The following is a 16,277-nucleotide window of genomic DNA, read 5'->3' on the forward strand; positions in this document are numbered from 1 at the left end:
AGTTCTCTGACTTCTCGGCGGAAATTACAGCACATGCAGCCGTAAACGATTTGTTTGTCGACGTCATGCCTACGACCTGAACAAATGGCAGGTTGTACATGTTCGTTTTGTATGTGGCGTCAATCATTAGCACATGCGGGAAGGCACACCACATAGTGAATGATTTTTCGTGAACAAAGAAGACGTCTTCAACTTCGTTCGATATCTCATTCGTGCGCATGTAATAAGTGTAATTTTTTTCGATAAGAATGTTTTCAAGTTTTTGCATCGGAGACTTGCCGACATTTTTTTCGGCGTTGATCTTCTGAACAGCGTTGTGTATATCTTTCGGAATAAGCTTTCTAGCCGGATTGTTTTTTGTCAGCGTTCGCCAAATACTTTGGTTGCGAATATCTTGCTCTGCCAACTCCTTAACCAGTTTTTTGTCCTCCGAAGAAAGCCTTCTCGCATATGCGTGACCCTCGAAGTTTTCAATAGGAGTGTGGTTATGCTTTGCCTTCGTCACCTCGATCCTCCAAACACTTCCGGATGATTCCGAAAACCCGATCATCTCGAACGGGCAGCCTATTTTCTTGCTACCCGTTTTCCTCTGTGTAGCTACACTCTTATGCTCCCCACCAAAAGTACATTGAAACCAAATCTTGTAATTCTCTCCTCTTTTATTCGACCTCTTTGTCACAATGAGGTAACCATTGTCTTTTGCCGTGTCTTGTACCCAACGCACCAACTCTTTACGTGACGAAAAGGTCTGCGTTGTATCAAACGAAAATGTAACCGGGTAACAACCTTCCTCGTCAACAGACACATCCTCCGGCTCACCATCGTCACCGAGATTCGAATAGACTTGATGTTCAAAGCTCTGTTCACAACCGTAACTCTGGTTTGGATAACACTCCTGCTGTACAAAGCTTTGCTCGCCACCGTAACCGAAATTCGAATAACCTTGTTGACAACCGTAACTGTCATTTGGATAACACCCCTGCTGTACAAAGCTATACTCGCCACCGTAACCGAAATTCGAATAACCTTGTTGTGCGTAAGGGTCCTCCACAGGGGTATTCAAATCCAGCTGCACCGTGTTATCACGATAACGAATGCCAGATACAACCTCTGTCTCCCTCAAGTTGGACGACACCGATTTCTCAAACGAGTCAGAAATAGCGGTCCCCTCGTAAGAATCAGGAACAACCGACTCGTCAGAATAATCACCGAAAAGATAGTTACTGAACCACGACATCGTTTTTTCAAAAAAATTAACTAATAGAGCAAAGAAGATCGACAGAAAACAATTCGAGTGATAAATCTGTTGTCTGGCCAGTGATTTAAAGCCAGAATTTGGGATCGAAGCGCCGCGCTATGGCCAAAGCGCGGCGCTTAGGGTTCACGGGGCAACTGAAACCTAGGAAGCTTTATGTCTGTCAGTCTGTCACTCAGTCAGTCATTCGAAACCTCGTATCACCTTTTGTCGCCCTAAGCGCCGCGCTATGACCAAAGCGGAGCGCTTAGGGGTGTGAAAATTATTTTGGCTGTGTGTAATTAGCATGATCTAAAATAATAACAATAATAGCAATTCAAACATATATTTCGACCGTTTAAGCACATCATTTCAAAAGTGAGAGGCCAATCGGCCACCATGGATTTTATTCAATTTACATGTCACATCATCACCGCTTTAAACAAATCTTTAAAATCAAGTTGTCATTTTCCTAACATTTGTACGGGATTTTCTTCTCTCTATTTCCATGTTTATTTAATCAAAACATGAAAAATGGTGATATTCTTGGAAGAATTCAAATTTATAATAAGTTATATTATAATGCAACATAGAAATTTGCATAATATTTAAAATATTATAACGAGGAATAAAAAAAATTATCACTTTTGTTGCTCCTGGCTTGTACAAGATAATCAAACGGAGGGAAGAAAGAGGATGTACTTGAGAGCCACTCAGAAGCCAACAATATTTTTATTGTTATTTAAAAACATAAAATACTTGACTGAATTCGGTGGATTGTATATATGTATGTGCATGCACCTTACCATCAACTTCCAATTTACTTTCAACATTCTTCATACTTCTCTTTTGTCTAAAACCAAGATGATACCATGAATAAAAAAGTTAAAAAAAAAAGGAGCAAATGATATATTGTTTATCAAAAGATATAACAAAGCTTTTGGGCCATATAGTGTCATATTTGTAGACGTATATTCGTCAATATAGAAAATTAAAGATACAAATGTTGATATTATAGTGTCATATTCATAGAGTTATATGTTGTAAATTAGGCATTCTTCAATATAATTAAACTACAGATTTAATAAGAGAAAACTCTTCAATATAACTCCTTTATATAATAAACAAACATTGATCTCCAAGAAACACACCTACACTAGAATTAGGAAATCACATAGTAATAAACTAAAATTAACATAAGTTCTAAATCTTCAAGCTAAAATAAGATAAACCATTTAGCATCTCCCACTTTAGAGTATCACAAGTATAGTCCCAACAATCACTCTCCTAATCTTGTCAAACGCTTTTCGTCATATTGGAGCTGGTCCATTGTCCTCATACTGGGTAAGGTTGGCTTCCTCCTCTTCTCCCACTTTGGACACTCTGATATGTAATGGTCGGACTCATTGTACTTGTAACGCCTGACGTTTCTTTTGTTCGTTGTCCTCGACCATCTCCTCAATCTATTCCAGACCCCTGACTTCTACTTCGGCCTCGTGCAAAATCTTTACAATTCAAGTTTCCCCAACCACAATGCTCACATTTGTGCTCCTTTTCCAGCCTTTTCATCTAATTTTGTGAACAGAAGTTGGTTTAGATTTTCAGATTGAGTCTCCTCCTTATCCTTGATCCTTCCTTCAAAAGCTTTAAGCTGACCCACGATATCATCATAGCCGACGGTCTTCAAGTCCCAAACCTGTTCTATTGAAGCCACTACATGAATGAACCGCTTCAGCAATCCTGTTGAGGAATTTCTTGAATAACTTGATTTCTCCGGCTACACACAGTCTAACCCGACTTTTATAACAAAAATCTCACCCTTTTAGGTTATCTGGTGATTCGTTTTTGTTTTATGTAAGGTGTGACGGTTTGCATGTACACTTACTTAAAAGTACTTTCATATACCCTTTCGAAAACCTAGAAAAAAAATTGATCAAAAAGCAAGTCAAAGCAGTGAGATACGTATAAATTTACTAAAATGATTAGCCGCAGAAAGCCACACGAAGCTTTCAGAAAAACATCCTACAGATGATATTGTTGCTACTAGTTTGTAACCTGTGCCACTTTTTTATTCATCTTGTGCGACTTGATATCGCAATCTCTTTTCATATTTCCATGTATAACAAAAGTTATTAAAGGTTCAACTTGGTACCATACTATCACATAAAATCTGGTGTTGCAAGTTGAGTGGGGTAGGAAATTTGTCAATTCCTGTATTAATTTAACTTAAAAATGATAAGTTACCCAATAAAATTTTCAAAATAAACATTGAGCAAATTGATTTTTTTTTCATAGCATTGATTTTGTAGCATCTTTGGGCTTGTTTGGCATAATTTATACCTATTACATGGAGAAACACATTAAAGAATGACACGTGACATAAGTTGACATTATTTAAGCTAGATGGTGACTCATTAGGCATCATTTATGCTAGATCAAACTATTTGCGTCAATCAGGGTGTGACTCATAACGAGTGGGAACTATATACACTCGATGGTGGTCTTTGTAGTGCAATTTACGCTGGCTACTCTCTCCAATTAGAGGCTCATAAGAGGCATGGGTGGATAGATTTATGCCCCCATGGGTTTTCCTCCAACACACTTTGGTATTTAAGGAACAAAAATTTGGTGCAAAACTTATAAAGATGCCCAAAGTTACATTTTTATTGGTGAAAAAGTCAAATCTTTATATAAGTGATTTAGTATTTTGTATGCATATGAGTAAGAATAAGTATTGTCTAATATTTATAGGGAACTTGTATGAATGTGATTACAAATAGTATTATAGCAAGTAATCTACTCTATTTTTCCAAATAGAGGAAATATTATATAAAACCAATATACTTTTTTATTTTTCTCACAAAAATCCCTAAATAATTTTTTGCATATAAAAAATCAACATACTTTGTTTTTTTGTCTCACAAATAGTCCTCAACAATTTTTTGAACGTTAAAAAGTCCTTTCACATGTTAAATTTCAACAAATTTCAATTCTCCAGCTCCTTTATATTTCATTTACTTTGACAAATTTCAATTCCTTGAAAAAAAGTTACTCAAAACAAATGCTACCCAAAATGTTATAGTTTGTAAACTTGATTCTATCCTCTCAAAAACCAAGAAATAAAACTGATGAAAATGAAATTCAAAGCAGTGAGATGTACAGATTTACTGCATGCTTAGCTGCAAAAAGCCACATGAAGCAGGTCAGAAAAAAACATCCTACAAATGAATATTTCTGCTACTAGTTTGTAATTAAGCTGAGCTAATTGTTTTTTTCATCTTGTGCAAGTTTATATCACAGCTTTTTCTTTCCTTTTTTTTTTCCTTCATGGCTTCATACACTACAAAAGTTGATAAATGTGTAACTTGGACTACTTGGTACCACACTATTTGCAAAAAGTATTGATCAGCTTGCATTATGTCCGTTGTCTGTGACTGTTTATATTACACAAATACTAGATGTGCCAAACAAGGTGGGTTAGGTAATTAGCTAAAACGGGTATTAGTTTAAGTCAAAATGATGCATATGGACAAGTAAACTAATAAATTATAAAAGCGAACATTGATGTAATTAAATTTTTTAACATATATTGATTTTTTTCACCAGTAAAAACATGACACATGACATCTTTAGAATCATTGGGCGTGATTTGCATCTAATACATAGGCGCATAAGAATCTGAGACGTTGCATGGAGTGGCACGATTTACTCCAGATGGTGACACATTGGGCACCATTTACGCCCGCTCAAACAATTTACATCACAGGGTTAGTGGACAGAATTTACATCGGCTACTCCTCTCCATCAACCATAGGCTAAGGCGTGGCATCAATCAATCAATCAATGGTACCCAGTATAATCTCATTCATAGCCTAACTATTGGTAGGGTCGGAGGTAGGTAGGATTTAGGCAAACGTTACCTATATCCTTGGGGATAGAAAGACTAATTCCAATGAAACACTCAGTTCCAAATCATATCTAGGCAAAAGAGTCAAATAAATACAGAAAAAGACATATAACCACATAAAATCATATCCAGACAAAAAAGTCAAATAAAAACGAAAAAAAACACATAATCACATAAATAGTACTAAATATATACTTACTAAGCTACAAAAAAAATGAAAACATATAATAGGAACAGATAACACTTCAAATAGACACACATGTCAGTTGTAATATTCTCAGGCCACCAAAATAGACTAAAGAAGCTAAGCTCCTAAATCGAGAAACTAATATAAAACCGTGTCATCGATGGGCACAATTTACACCTGATGGTGACCCACTTGGCACAAATACGCTGATGGGTGCCCTTTTGATCCCAATGGATTTTGAATCAAATTTCTACCAAGGTTTTTGTGGTTATACTTTAAATATACCTTTTTAGTTGGATTATAAGTTATTGCTGTAAACGAAATCAAAAAATATCTTTTCAATATATTTCTCAAATACAAATTATTTGTATAATAATTTTAAGATCTAGTGAAAATTATGCGATATAAATGTAGTTATTTAATTTATTTGACCCAAATCAGTATATATTAGTATTTAGTGTATGTATATACAACAATTATTCAACAAAAGCTATATTTTTTCAATTCAGTTGTAACAATTATACTTGTACTCTGACAGGAAAATAATAATTATGAGTCATGACAATTTAAATTTATTAAGATAGTCCTAATGTATATTAGAGTGTTAATAAATTGTTAATTCAGAAACTAATATCTTGCGTCACTGACAAAATGAAATTCGATGTGTTGGAAATTTCGGTCATGGCCGAGCGAGTTAGGCCCAAGCCGTGGCCCACAAGTAGCTGGCCCGTTAATGTGGACATATGTTATGATTATCTTGTTTAGTTTATTTTGAATTTTGAATGTAATTCAAGTAGTAATAGAATAATTGAGTAAGAAGTTATCTAGTCTCATAAATACTCCTTGTCTGGGTCGTTTCTAAAAATTAGGGAGTCCTTAGAGCTGGTGCGAGTAAAAAAATGGGTCCCAAAATATGAACTTATATATAAAGAAAATTAGTAATAGGACGATAATCCGAGATTATCATAATAATAAACAAAACTATTGTAGCAAAATTATCTATTGCAAATATATACACAAATCCAAAGATTCTTCTAGCATTTTTGAAAGTAAAGTATTCATACTCTCTAATAATGAGTTCTCAGTTGATGATCGCTTTTACCGAGTTCAAGGGCCGCATAGCGAGCCTTCAACAACTCAAAGCTACAGCCGACGCAAGAAAAATGACAAGATGGCAGAGGGTGCACCGCTGTCGGTGAAAGAAACGGGCTTGTCTTTGTTTCAATGCCCAATGCTTACTTCCACTGACTATACAATTTGGGTCATACACATGAAAGTGATTAAACGTCATGGTGTGTAGGATCTGAATGAACCAGGATACAACGATGTAAAGCAGAACAATGTTGCAAAAGCATTGTTACAATATATTCCTGAAGAACAATTTTTTCAAATCGGTAATCAGAACACGGAAAAAGAGACATGGGAAGCGATCGAGACCCATCATCTAGGTGCCGATTAGGTAAAGGAAGCAAGACTCCAAACTTTGATGACCAAGTTCAAAGTATTGAAGCTGAAAGAGGTCATTGTAGAACTGTTGATGGTCAAGAAGTTCCTTACGAGTCTCCCGAGATGATTTGTTTATAGTGTAGCCTCAATTGTTCAACTGAACAAGTCTTGGACCTAAAGCGAGTTGGGTTCGATGATGCTGTCGGACAACTAAAGGCATATGAAGAAACGTCGAGGATGATGATCATCAAACTCAAAAATAAGGTAAATAAGTATTGAAGACTTTTAAAATGTACAGATTACCGCGCAGGGGGAAGAAGAGAACCAATTTCTGTGTAATAAAGTCTTGGCGTGCTGATTCAAGAGTTAAACGAGTCCGGTTTTTCAGAAAAGGACTCTGGGACTTCAGGTAATCTGCTTGAGCGTATTCAAAGGTCTGAACGTGTGCGAGATTTTTGTAGTCGTGGGAGCACGGGAAGTGGTTCGACATCTTCTGGAAATCATCACTGGTCTAGACCAGGATTCCGAATGAAAGTTTTCCTTGGAAGTTTCTGCTAGTGGGGAGTGTTTTTACCTCTGGAGTTTCTAGAGCTGGTGATTCAAGTAGGTAGGGGGCAGTTTAGATCGGGTATGGCTGAGCAAAACCCTTCACACCAATCTCATTGGCGCCATCCGCTTTTTTGCAAAACCAAGCTCATCTCTTTTCTTTTCAAGAAACACTCGTAGAATGGCTGAGCAAAACCCTTCACACCATGTAGATGGAGAAGTTTCTTCCTTTGAACTCGTTTCGGACTCAGCACACGTCCAAAGGGGTCAGAGGAACGAAACATCCAGGAAGGGCAAACAAACAACGATTTTCCGAGCATTTTCGGAAGTGCGTCCAGGGTCGCTAGCCAAACCACAACTGGACCCATTTTCCAAACTCCCACCAGGATAATCACACAGACCACAAACGGAGCCACTTTCCAACCTCCACAAGGGGTAGTCCAGCAAATACCCCCATCTGGGCTGGTTCAAACACCTCCACCGGTACACACATCAAGCCATGGAGCTGGCCCCTCAGCTCCATCGGAACAAGCACAACTAAATTTCTCTGCACTATTAGGGCTACCCGAAGGAAAAACTCTGGCTTCCTGGTACGCTGAACAAGTGGCATCCATAAACCTGGTTTACACACAACTGAGCGCGCAACAAGCCCTGCTCCAAGCACAGGCTAACCAATCGGCGTTCGTTACTCCACCGCAACGGTCTCTGAGCACACATACGACTCAGCAGGTCAACGCGTGGACTTTACGCCCAGAAAAAGGACCTGCAACAAACATTAGAAAGCCTAGTATGCACGACACGCGCGACACTTATGGTGAAACAGAAAGCAACTATGTGCAGCACTCCAACTTACAACGTTAGCCGATTCAAAGCCGCCTGGGCGCGCGCAATATGAACAATGAGTGGGAAGACGAAGAGGAAGACCCAACGTACAAGGAAAGCACAGTGTTCAGCAGGTTACACCCGGAACACGCATCATACAAGCCCGCAAAGCGCGCAGGGTACAACCCAAAGGCATAGCATGATTATACCTTAAGCTATCGTCCAGACGACATGGCTGAAGATTCAAAATTCATCAGGGAAATTGCCACAGCCGCTATAGACAAAACCAAGCTGCCGCACAACGTTGGCAAATACAATGGCCTGACAGATCCAGATGACCACCTCCAGGTTTTCAAAGGCGCAGGAGCAACAAGTGGGTGGAACCTACCAACTTGGTGTCACCTGTTCGCACAAACGTTCGTGGGCGCCGCGCGCGTCTGGTTCGACAGCTTACCAGCAGGGAAAATTAAGTTATGGGTCGACTTCAGAGAGAAGTTCCTGGCACACTTCTCTCAACAGCGGAGACACGCCAGAGACCCAGCAGATTGTCTGAACATATGGCGCCGAGACCATGAAAACGTGGAAGATTTTATCACAAGATATAACAAGGAATGTCTGGAGATTGGGGACGTAGGTGAAAAGATGATGCGCGCGCACTTCATGAGGGAAGTCAAGTGTGATGATCTAATCAAACACGTGAAAGGAAGAGACGGAGGACCCAAAGACTGGGAAACCTTCATTGAAGCTGCCAAAACAATAGCACAGACAGACAAACAGTTGACCGGTGACGACCACTGTCAACGCGCATATAACTCTAATGACCGACACGGCAGAAAAGGCAGAGGCCAGTCATGGAAAACTTCCAGTCACAAAGAAAGAAGCCCACCAAGAGAAGATGCGCGACACACAATCAATTAGATAGCACACCGAAAAGAAGTAAAGAGAGAAAACAGAGAGAAGCAGTGGACGCCATTGACAAAGACCTCTTCGGAGGTCTTGGCCACTGAAAATCACCAATTCAAACCACCCCTGCAGATGCGGAACAAAAGGGGTCAAGATCCCAATCTCTACTGTGAATTCCATAAAGACACGGGTCACCTAACCGATGACTGTTTTAGCCTGAAACAAGAAATTGAAAGAGCCCTAAGAGATGGAAAGCTCACTCACCTGGTCAAGGGCGGAAAACGCGACTACCGCCAAATCCAAAGAAGAGACGAAGGGCCAGATAACAAAAAACTCAGTAAGCTGGAAACCCACATGGTGCACGGAGGTCCACGAAGACCAAAGAAAAATTACAACAAGCGCACGCAAGATGATTCATGGCGCGAGAAGCAAGTTATCTTCCCAGTTGTTAGAGGAGGCCCGAGGAAAAAACGACCAATAGTTATTCCAGGAGTGATCGGTCACTACTAGACAGACTACATCTTCATCGATCCGGGGAGCACCGCGGATATCATATATGAACAATGCTTCAATCAATTTGATCAGGAGGACAAGGCGCGTTTGGAGCCAGTTGACTACCCAATAACTGGTTTCTGCAACGAGGCCGTCTTTCCCCTGGGACAGATATCGTTCCCGGTGTTACTTTCGGACGGAAGAAATTCAAGAACAGAAGAAGTCACGTTCATGGTGCTACCCGCACACTCAAGACACGACATCCTCCTAGGAAGAGAATCCCAAGGAGACTTCAGTATGATTTGCTCTGCACCACATTCAGCCGTTGGATTCCCAACAGAAACGGGTGTCGCACTGATATACGCAAGCAAGGAAGTCTTAGCAACAGATGAAATGAGGCCTGCAAAAGCAAGTAAACCAGCGCCATGCGCAGAGGCAGAAAAATGGGTGTTGAACAGCGCTCACCCAGAACAAACAGTTACCCTAGGACCGACAATGTCCGATTTAACACGTGCAGCGCTCAAGAAGTTGTTACACGAGAACATGGACGTGTTTGCCTGGACACCAGCTGACATGGTTGGTGTTCCACGGCACATTGCAGAGCACCGTTTAAACGTCTCAGAGGACGCAAAGCCAGTGGTACACGCCAAGCGCCACCCGGGCAATATAAAGCACGACGCCATGAAAGAGCAAGTACTGGAATTACTAAATGCAGGCATCATCAGAGAAGTCAGATACCAAACATGGGTAGCAAGCCTAGTGATGGTAAAGAAACCAAACGGCAGCTGGAGAATGTACGTCGACTACAAAGATCTAAACAAGGCATGTCCGCGCGATTGCTACGCCTTACCAGACATAGACGAAAAAATCGATTCTCTGGCAACATTCAGGTGGAAATGCTTTCTTGATTGCTACAAGGGGTATCACCAGGTTCAAATGGCTGTCCAAGATGAAGATAAAACTGCATTCCGCACGCCAACAGGGCTACACTGTTACACCAAGATGCCTTTCGGCCTGAAGAATGCGGGCGCGACCTACCAAAGATTGATGAACGAAACGTTCAGCGACGCCATCGGCAAGTACATAGAAGTGTATATGGACGATCTGGTGATTATGAGCAAAGAAGAAGGCATGATGCTGTCAAACATCCAAAAGACTTTCAACACGCTACGCAGCGTGAGTATCAAGCTGAACCCAGCAAAATGCTCATTCGGAATGGAAGAAGGAAAGTTCTTAGGTTTTATCGTAACAAAAGATGGTTTTAAGGTGAATCCAGAAAAAGTCCAAGCCATAGAAAGGATGCCTTCTCTGTCAAACATCAAAGACATGCAAAAATTAGCTGGGCGACTAGCCGCACTCAATCGTTTCCTAGCTAATCATGCTGCAAAATCCTTCCCGTTCATCAAAACCTTGCGCAATTGTATGAAGAAAAGCCAGTTACAGTGGACTCCGGAAGCAAAGAGCGCGTTCCGCGAGATGAAAGATTGTCTCATCAAACTGCCAACATTAACCGCACCAAACAAAGGAGAACCTTTGGTACTCTACCTATCAGCTTCCGATAGGGCAGTCGGAGCAGTCTTACTTGTCGATCGTCATGGTACTCAGACACCAGTTTACTATGTGTCACGAACCTTGACCGACCCAGAAACCCGGTATGCAATCATGGAAAAATTAGTCCTTGCACTGATTCATGCTTCAAGGCGGCTGCACAGATACTTTGCCTATCACGTCATCCATGTGCTAACAAACTACAACATCGGCAACATCCTTGCAAGGCCAGAAATATCAGGAAGGCTAGCCAAATGGGCGATAGAACTGGGAGGTCACAATGTGGTTTTCAGACCACGACCATCAATCAAAGGCCAAGTCTTGGCAGATTTTATGACAGAAGTTCCAGATGACAAAGAGAGAGAATGTAAAGCAATGGAAAAAGCTGAAAAAAAGCAAACAGAAGAGCCATGGTTGTTGTACACCGACGGAGCGTCTAACGAAGACGGAGCAGGCGCAGGGCTAAGGCTGGTAAGCCCCGACAAACATGAATTCACGTACGCCATACACCTGGATTTTAAAAGCACAAACAACGAAGCCTAGTATGAAGCTTTCCTGGCTGGCTTACGATTGGCGATCAAAATGGGGGTCCGACACATCGAAGCGCATGTGGACTCCATGCTAGTAGCGGGGCAAATCAACGGCCAATACGAAGCCAAAGGGGATGTAATGGCACTCTATCTCAGCCAAGCAAAAACATTGCTACAAACCTTCTACTCCTACAAGGTGCACCACATAAACAGAAGCGAGAACAAGCCAGCAGACGCACTGAGTAAGCTCGCATCAACAAGTTTCCAGCACCTAGCAAAGGATGTGCGCATAGAGGTTTTGAGCAACCCATCCGTTCCACTCAGAGAAGTAAGCGTCATCCAGACAGGAACAACGTCCTGGATGACACCGATAATCATGTACCTGCAGTCAGGGATACTTCCCGAAAACAAAGCAGAGGCGCGGAAGATCCAATACAAAGCAGAACATTACCAGATGGCAGATGGAATACTATACCGAAAGTCGTACCATGGTCCACTGCTGAGATGCGTTGATGCCGAAGACGCAAACTACCTAATCCGAGAAGTTCATGAAGGAATTTGTGGTATCCATGCCAGGCCTCGAATGGTGGTGGCAAAAGTGATGAACGCCGGATACTACTGGCCCGGGATGCATCTAGATGCTGTGAAAGAGTTGAGGAAGTGCAGTGGATGCCAGAGACATGCGCCCAAGACCATGCGCCCCAAAAATGAACTCGTACCAGTCACAACCGCGTGGCCCTTTCAACAATTGGGCATAGACATGGTAGGTCCTTTCCCGGAAGCACCAGGGGCGGTCAAATTCATAATAGTCGCAGTCGACTATTTCACCAAATGGGTAGAGGCGAAAGCACTTGCATCGACCACATCAACAGTCGTCAAGCGATTCATATGGGAACAAATCATATGCCGTTTTGGCCTACCTCTTAGAATCGTCACCGATAACGGAACTAACTTCGCAGCAGACGACCTCGAACGATGGTTCAAAGAACTATACATCGAGCACACCTTCTCTTCGGTTGCGCACCCGCAAGGGAACGGTCAAGTAGAGGCAGTCAACAAAAGTATCGTTGATGGTATCAAAGCAAGGTTAGGTAAAAAAAAGAAGAGGATGGGTAGATGAACTGCCCAGCATATTGTGGGCCCATAGGACAACGCCAAAGACAAGCAACGGTGAGACACCGTTCAGCCTAGTCTATGGGTCTGAAGCAGTCATTCCAGCAGAAATCGGGCTGCCATCCCCACGAATGCTCTCAATGAACTTAATCAACAATGAAGAAGAAAGGAGGATCGATCTGGACCTCCTAGAAGAACGGAGAGAGATAGCAGCAATCAATGAGGCCAAGTACAAAACGAAGCTGGAGAAATACTACAACTCCAGAGTCCGAGTCTGCACTTTCAATCCGGGAGATTACATCCTAAGAGACAATGAAGCTTCCAACGCAGAAAAGCCCGGAAAGCTGGCCCCCAAGTGGGAAGGCCTATATATCATCGATGCAGTACTCGGCAAGGGAGCTTACAAATTGCGCACCATCAGCAACAAGGAGGTTCCGCGAACCTGGAACGCTCAGCAACTTAGAAAGTGCTACATGTAAAACAATTATGTAATCGCAAAGGCCGAATCGCCAACACATTTACTATAATACAAGAAGTGTTTGGCTACTTTTACTTCATGCAAATTTCTTGTCACAACTGCATTTATTACTTTGGGCGTACACGAAAACATCGAATGGCTCGACCAAAGGAAACGTTGTAGACCTCCAAGGCTCGTCACAACCAAGTGCACAGCCGGGTCGGAAACACAACCAAAGCCTACAAAACGCCAAAACAAAACTTCGTGCCCACATAAACACGAAAATATCGATAGCAAGGTAACTAAACATTGTAATGCTCCCAAGGCTGAACACAGCTGAGCTCACACAATAACCTGCAACCCGATCACTTCGTAGTCACAAATCAACGTACGCGTAAAAACGACAGAATAAAACGTTGTATTAACACAACATCACCTGTCAGAGCCATCATTCATTCGTGACGCCTAATCAAAGTAATTCCACATGCACATATTATGACGATAGCAAAATTCGCATAAACTAAAACACAACGTTAAAATATCCACCGACAAACATGTTCAAATACCCGCACGCATAACAGGTAAACAAAAAATGAAATTGTCTAAACAAACAACCAACATTACAGGGCCACTCAGGTCCATACGCGGCGCACAGGCCGGAATTCACCCATCAAGTATGACTGGTGCCAGCACCTCCTGCCGCACCACCGCCATCTCCAAGAGCCTTCTTCAGTAAGGCAACCCCATCCGCTTTGCGAGCCAACTTCTCTACAGCTCGAACAACAGCTAATTCAAGGGTCGAAAACTCCTTGCGCTTAGCAGCAAATGCACCGTCACAATCTTCCTTATACAGCTCGAAATGATAATCTTTCTCTTTATCGATAGCCGCCGCTTTGCCCTCAGCATACCAAACATCGGCTCAACCCGGCAAGCCCTACAAACATACTCAAAGTGAGTAATGCGAGGGAGCCCAATCGCATTAATCTGAGAAATATGCAACCCATAGTTTCTCAAAACGGCAGCCGGGAACTTAGTAATGGGCAATCTGAAGTTACCCTCTCGAAAGAAGGCAGCATACAACGGAATGTAGCCAGGAGGAGTGTCCACAGCGGTAGAACCAGGGGTAGGGTACTGAGCACCCCACTCAGGGCGGAAACCCATGCCCTGAACAAGGTTTTGAAACTCATCCTCTTTCCACCCTATAACGGCCTGATCAGGACCAGGAGGACCTTTACTTTTATTCTTCCGCTTTCTTTGGGTAGGATTACTACTAGCCATGGTAAAGAAGCAAGGAAGATCGAAAGGAAATATTCAAACAAGGTACGAAAACAACCAAGAAGAAGTGAAGGAGATACAGGAAATCACACTTCAAATTTGAAAAAGTAAGGAGAAAAGAAGTAACCCACCTCCTATTTATACCCATCGCATTTAATGCGATGGGTAGTGGACCGTCGGAGTCCAGGAAAAGCAACCAACAGGGGAAAGACACGTCAGAGGAGAGAGAAGACGTCACCTCTTTTTTCGGAAGCATGGGTTACAGGGCCTGACGACATGACAGAAAGTAACTGAAAAGGCGCCTGTTCACCTCCGACAAGATAGGGACATCAGACAGTCACATCAAACACCTTTTCCAAGACGCCAAAACTTCCAGCAGAAGGAAACAATAAGTGTCACGCGCGACGCGCCATGCGTCCATTTGGCTCAACTTTTTCAAGTTGCTAAAACCCATGCGCCATGCGTCCATTTGGCTCAACTTTTTCAAATTGCCAAAACCCATGCGCCATGCGCCGTGCGTCCATTTGGCTCAACCTTTTCCAACTTGCCAAAACCCATGCGCCATGCGTCCATTTGGCTCAACTTTTTCAAGTTGCTAAAACCCATGCGTCGTGCGTCCATTTGGCTCAAATTTTTCCAATTGACCAGAACCTATACAACCCGCCATAAAAAACCACTACTCTCATAAGTCCAGAATCCCTCCTAGACGATCAACTCAACTAGAAGGCACACTGGACTGGGGGGACTTGAAGAGGTATGGTCCCAATTCCCTGCCTACATGGCAGGGACCACACCACTTTTGAGCATACATGGCGTCCACATCAGCGAAGCAATCCAGAAGCTTCTAGAAACTTCTGGAAGATCTACAGGTGGCGCCAAAGATGCTCTACCCGACATAAAGGACAACACGTGTCACCACTCGCAGAACGCCACATAGGCCTGCGGCAAATCAGGGAGCAGAGCTGACAACACCAGTACGAGGTCTCCAGCGTGGGCAAATGTAAGAACGCCACGTGTACCACTACACCTGCCGTGACAGAGCAGACCAAGAGGATATTCCCCTTGGTCGGACAGCTGGCACGCGCCCACAGCTGGCACAACTGCTCCTCCCTTCTTCACCCTCCGGCTATAAATAGGACCCTTCATCATTCAGGTTCAGGATCTTTTACTCTCCATACTCACTCTATACACACACTATTTATTTCTCTCAGAACAGTATTTATTCTCACGCCGGAGCCTGGTTAAGAGGGAAATCCCCTTTCTCCCCCTCTTAACGAGACTGACGGGGGTTACTGTTTTGCAGGTTTCTAGCTATTATCACGAGTAAGGAAAGAGATTGAACCCATAAAAGAAATAACCCCATCGGTTAACCTTGGTGTTAATCGGTGTTTCATCAGTATTTATGGTGGGTTTGCCATGACTGGGTCTGTGATGACCGTATTGGAGATGGTGAGAGCTTCCATGGCCCTTTTGGATTACTGAGAAGGGCCACTACGGCTAGGTGGTTACGTGGACAAGTTTGTTCTATGGGAACGGGAATTTTGTTCCTGTGTGAATAAAGATTACTAAGTACTAGAGACTAGATTGTTTTGTGCTTGTTGGCGGACTTGGTGGTTATCACACCGCCTTCAATTCAAGTGAGAGATTGTTGGGTTTGAAGTCCTTGTTACTGGGCTTGTTCTATAGGGTGTTTAGAAAGCCCGTTTTGGGTTTCTCTATATAGTCAATCTCATATTGTATTCTATGTGCTTTTGAGGTAAATGAAATAACCTAGTTGCAGCTCGTGAATGTAAGTCCCCCACTGGGAACGAAACACG

The sequence above is a fragment of the Helianthus annuus genome, chromosome 1 (assembly GCF_002127325.2).
Source record: "Helianthus annuus cultivar XRQ/B chromosome 1, HanXRQr2.0-SUNRISE, whole genome shotgun sequence".
Classification (NCBI taxonomy): Eukaryota; Viridiplantae; Streptophyta; class Magnoliopsida; order Asterales; family Asteraceae; genus Helianthus; species Helianthus annuus.